Consider the following 6,000-nt stretch of genomic DNA (forward strand, 5'->3'; position numbering starts at 1 on the left):
GGGTACACCAAATTTTCTGATACACAATAATCTAATCTTAAAGGCTATGTTCACCTTTGCAACCAATTTTTATTGTTTCAGTGCATTTACCATAAAGGATCAGACTACAGTGAGTTTCTTTGTAGTCTGTTACCATGGAGACAAAGATGTACATACCCTTTAAGCATTATGTCAATTGTTCTTAACTTTATCCACTTTATATCGCTAAATTTTAAGCTTTCTTTTTTTTTTTGTGGTAAAAATAGAATATATGCAAATCCAATCATTCTACCAGATATTCCTATTTTATTACATGCCGGCATAAAGTGCACATATTTGTTAGTTTTTCTTTTCAGTGTTAGCGCTTTTCAAAAGTAATAATGCAAAAGAAAAAATATTGTATATATGCAATAAAGCCTACATCTCAGTTGAAACGTAATATTGCCGAACTAAATCTCAGAGATGAAGTGTTCCCTAAGTGCCTGTGCTGTAGGATGAATTTACAGTTAAAGGTTGTCATGGTAAATGAGTACATTGGAATTAGTGCAATGCTGAGGCTAGTCATAAAAAAAAAGCCTTGAAGTTGAAGAAAGACAGTGCTTGACAGTTAGAGAAAGAAAGGACATTCCAAAAGCGTAGGGTCCTACACAGAGACAGAAGAGATCCTTAAGACCAAAGTAACAGACAGATAATTGCATATACTGTAAACAGGGTGGGGTGAAAGGTAAGAAGTCTGAAATGGCTTTATACAGAGGGGATTTATCAAGGGATTTAAGCAGCTTTTTCTGGTTACAAAAGCCGCAGGAAAAGTTGCATGTGCGTCTAAGCTATTTTTTGTGCGACTTCTGTGGGTAAGCAAAAAATACCAATCTGCCCTACCTAAGCAATTTTCAGTTTTTAATTTGCAGTGGCCCAGGATTTATCATTGCGAAAGTTGCACGTAAGCAAATAAAAGTCGCAAACCCCCTTCAAAAAGTCACAAGTGTAAGCAAGGTCAGACCTGGCTTACAAACTTGCCTATGACAGCATTTTCAAAAAGTCGCACAAAAAAGTTGCACGTGAGAATTTTTGTGTGACTTTTTGCACAGCTCCGCTCCCTGGCACCCACTCACATCTACCACCTGCCTGCAAGGTTTGAGGACTACAACTCCCAGCATGTCCTTACTGTAAGGGCATGCTAGGAGTTGTAGTCCTGCAATAACTAGCGGGTGGATGGTAGATGTGGGAGGGTGGTAGGGGAGCGAAGCTGTGCAAAAAGTCGCAGGTGAGACTTTTTGTGCAACTTTTTTTTTACTTTCATCTTTCAATTTCACAGGCACGGTGGGACGAGTGAGTAGGAGAAGTACAGGAGGGTGACAAGCTTGTCACCCCAGCCCGAATATCTCCCGCCCACGCAACACTACTACAGCTCCCAACATGTCCTTACTGTAAGGACATGCTGGGAATTGTTGTTGTGTGGCATGATGGGGAGTGTGTTAGATGGGCGGGCGAATGACAAGCTTGTCACCCGCCCATGCCACATGACTACAACTCCCAGCATGCCCATGCTGGGAGTTGTTACCAGCCTCCACTGCAGGACTACAAGCTTGCCACCTGCTTGCACATCTCCCCCAGCCCTGCTGCATGACCACAAGTCCCATTATGTCCTTACTGTAAGGGCATGCTGGGAGTTGTAGTCATGCGGTGCGGTGTGGGATGGAAATGTGCGGGTGGGTTACAATAAATGTACTAATCTATTTTCCTTGTTTTTTCTTTCCTTCTCATTTCAGATCCGTGTATCCTGTGGACTACGATGGTGACCAGGGTTTTTTTGTTTAATGTTAATAAAATGATTAACGGGGGCTTGTGAGGGAGTGTTTTTTGGAATAAAAGTTTTTTAATCTTTTTTTTATTTATTTACATTACAGGCTTAGTAGTGGAAGCCGTCTTATAGACTTATAGAATTTATTACTAAACCAGTGCTTAGGGTTAGCACCAAAAACAGCTAGCGCTAACCCTCAATCATTACCCCAATACCCAGCGCCACATGTGTGCTGGGAAAAGCCGCTACCAACAGGCCCTAATTTGGAGCTCCTGGGCCTAGGTGGTAACAGGTTGGCATTATTTAGGCTGGGGAGGGACAGTAACAATGGTTTTCGCCCACCCTGGTAACATCAGGCGGTTGCTGCTTGGTTGGTATTTGGCTGAGAATGAAAATATGGGGAACCCTATGCGTAGGGTTAGCTGTATTTTTATTCTCAGCCAGATACCAACCCAACAGCAATAGCCCGATGTTACCAGGGTTGGCGAGGACCATTGTTACTGGACCTCCCCAGCCTAAATAACACCAGCCTGTTACCACCTAGGCCCAGGAGCGCCATTTTGCCTGTTGGTACCGGATCTTCCCGGCACCCCTGTGGTGGTGGGTACCAAGTTAATAATTGGAGGTTAGCGCTAGCTGTTTTTGCGGCTAACGCTAAGCCCTGGCTTAGTAATAGATTCCTTCTATAAGACGGCTACTAAGCCTGTAAAGTAAATAAAATAAAATAAACACATTTAAAAAATGTTTATTCCAAAAACACTCCCCCACAAGCCCTCGTTACAAAAATGTTGTTAATATTAAACAAAAAAAAAAAAAGCTGGTCATCGCAGTCCACCAAATCTGAAGTAGCCCATGGGATAAACAGATCTGAAATGAAAAGAAGAAAAAAATAAAAATGGGTTAGCACATTTAGGCGGAAAAAGTGGTAAAACAAATGTAAGAAACACACGTACATATTTTATTATTTTTTTGCTTATGTGTGCTTAGAAAATGGTATTCCAAAGTGATTTTATTGTTTTTGCTTATGTGAGCCAAATTTTTCAACCCCCTGTGATAGTATGATAAATACGTAACATATAGGCAAAACCAAAGGGAAAAAAATGCCTATAGAACTCGCTTACCAAAGCAACATTGATAAATGTCCCCCACAGACTTTTTCTTCACAAAAGTTTTTTTTAACTATATAACATAAATAATATATGAAGGACATGTCTGCTACTATATGTGTATCCAGTAGATATAGAAGCTTTTTCACACAGCATATATATGAGCATATGTTTACAGTTGGTGGCAATCATTCTACAGGTCTGGGATTCACAGTGAATCCATAATAGATAAAAAATAAAATAAGGATAGAAAATTAAGTGAAAACATAAAAACTCATGTAAAATGTTCATAAAGCTAACTAAATATGTCTGCTATACAATTCACTATGACATTTATACTGTTTTTTACAACTGTTTATTTATTACCAGTGACTAGGCTGTCTGTATTGCTTAAAAGGGTAATCCACCCTTAAACATCGTATCCCCTATCCAGTCTGTGCCAGGTACTGCTCCAGTCCCGGAAACACTGGGTTTCTGAGGCGGAGACGTTTCGTCAACCCACGCCCCCTCCATTCATGTCTATGGGAGGGGGCGTGATGTCACGTCTCCGAAACCCGGTGTTTCCAAGAGTGGAGCAGCACCCAGCACAGTATGCCAGGTGCTGCACAGAAATCACGGGGGGGTCCCAGCGGAGGGACCGCCTCAATTAGACATCTTACCCTATCCAAAGGATAGGGGATAAGATGTCTAAGGGCAGAATGCCCCGGAGTATGCATTTCCTTGCTAAAGGAAAGTTAGCATTGACAAGAATTCTTCCAGGGGTGTAACTTGATGACTTATTAACCCCTTAACATCATAGGATGTAAATGTACTTAACGCACCAGAACATACATTTACGTCCTGTACATGACGCGAGCACTGGGCCGGTGCTCGCATCATGCAGGACAGATCCTGGCTGCTATCAGCAGTCAGGGACCCACCAGTAATGGCGGACATGGCCCCTTTTTCCCATTTTATCCCAAAATATTTGGTACCACCGCATGTGTAAGTGTCCGAACTATCAAAATATTAAGTTAATGATCCCATACAGTGAACAGCATAAACAAAAAAAGGCCAGATTTGATGCTTTTTTGTCACATCACATTTCAAAAAAGCGATTAAAAAGTTGCATACACGCAAAAGTGGTATTGATAAAAAAAGTTTTTAAAGTAGCACAATAATAGAAAAATATGTAATCATGGGTATCATTTTAACCCCTTAACCCCTTAAGGACTCAGGGTTTTTCCGTTTTTGCACTTTCGTTTTTTCCTCCTTACCTTTTAAAAATCATAACCCTTTCAATTTTCCACCTAAAAATCCATATTATGGCTTATTTTTTTTTGCGTCGCCAATTCTAATTTGCAGTGACATTAGTCATTTTACCCAAAAATGCACGGCGAAACGGAAAAAAAAATCATTGTGCGACAAAATCGAAGAAAAAACGCCATTTTGTAACTTTTGGGGGCTTCCGTTTCTACGCAGTGCATATTTCGGTAAAAATGACACCTTATCATTATTCTGTAGGTCCATACGGTTAAAATGATACCCTACTTATATAGGTTTGATTTTGTCGCACTTCTGGAAAAAAATCATAACTACATGCAAGAAAATTTATACGTTTAAAAATGTCATCTTCTGACCCCTATAACTTTTTTATTTTTCCACGTACAGGGCGGTATGAGGACTCATTTTTTGCAACGTGATCTGAAGTTTTTATTAGTATGATTTTTGTTTTGATCGGACTTTTTGATAACTTTTTTTCATTTTTAATGGTATAAAAAGTGACTAAAATCCGCTTTTTTGGACTTTGGAACTTTTTTGCGCATACGCCATTGACCGTGTGGTTTAATTAATTATATACTTTTATAGTTCAGACATTTACGCACGCGGCGATACCACATATGTTTATTGATTAGTTTTTTTTACACTGTTTTATTTTTTTTATGGGAAAAGGGGGGTGATTCAAACTTTTATTGGGGAAGGAGTTAAATGACCTTTATTAACACTTTTTTTTTTACTTTTTTTTTGCAGTGTTATAGGTCCCATAGGGACCTATAACACTGCACACACTGATCTTTTACACAGATCACACGCGTGTATTAACACGCCTGTGATCAGTGTTATCGGCGCTTGACTGCTCCTGCCTGGATCTCAGGCACGGAGCAGTCATTCGCCGATCGGACACCGAGGAGGCAGGTAAGGGCCCTCCCGGTGTCCTGTCAGCTGTTCGGGACGCCGCGATTTCACCGCGGCGGGCCCGAACAGCCCAACTGAGCCGGGTCACTTTCACTTTAGAAGCGGCGGTCAGCTTTGACCGCCGCTTCTAAAGGGTTAATACCGCACATCGCCGCGATCGGCGATGTGTGGTATTAGCCGCGGGTCCCGGCCGTTGATGAGCGCCGGGACCGACGCGATATGATGCGGGATCCCGCTTCATATCGCAGGAGCCGGCGCAGGACGTAAATATACGTCCTGCGTCGTTAAGGGGTTAAGGACTCAGCCCATTTTGGCCTTAAGGACCCGGCCAATTTTCATTTGTTCCTCGTCCCCTTATAAAAATCATAACACTTTCAATTTTGCGCCTACAGACCCATATACGGGCTTGTTTTTTGCATCACCAATTGTACTTTTGTAATGACATCACTTATTTTATAACATAATCTGCGACAAAACAAAAAACAAAAATAAACTTATTTGTGGAGGGAAATAAAAAAAAATTATATTTATTCTGTAGGTCCATACGGTTTCAAGGATTCGCTATTTCTGTAGGTTTTATTTTAGTTTATTACTTTAAAAAAATTAGAATATATGCACCAAAATTAGTATGTTTAAAATTGTCATGTTCTGACCCCTATAACTTTTTTTTATTTTGCCATATATGGGGCTATATGAGGGTTCATTTTTTGCGCAATGATCTGTAGATATTATCAATACTGTTTTTGTTTTGATGGGACTATTTTGATCACTTTTATACATTTTTTATTATATATGAAGTGACTAAAAATGCACAATTTTAGTACTTTTTCTTTACATGTATACCATAGACAGTGCAGTTTAGATAACCTTATATTTTAATAGTTCAGACATTTATGCATGCGGCGGTACCACATTATTTTATTTAAAGAATGGCAAAGG

The 6,000-nt window shown here is 40.1% G+C and overlaps 1 protein-coding gene across 4 annotated transcripts in view; it reads left to right on the top strand.

The window, feature by feature from the left end:
- The window catches only part of PCDH7 (protocadherin 7), an 855,514-nt gene that overhangs the window by 423,627 nt on the left and 425,887 nt on the right, over positions 1-6,000 (top strand). The gene's annotated exons all lie outside the window — the stretch shown is intronic.

The sequence above is a fragment of the Hyla sarda genome, chromosome 1 (assembly GCF_029499605.1).
Source record: "Hyla sarda isolate aHylSar1 chromosome 1, aHylSar1.hap1, whole genome shotgun sequence".
NCBI lineage: Eukaryota > Metazoa > Chordata > Amphibia > Anura > Hylidae > Hyla > Hyla sarda.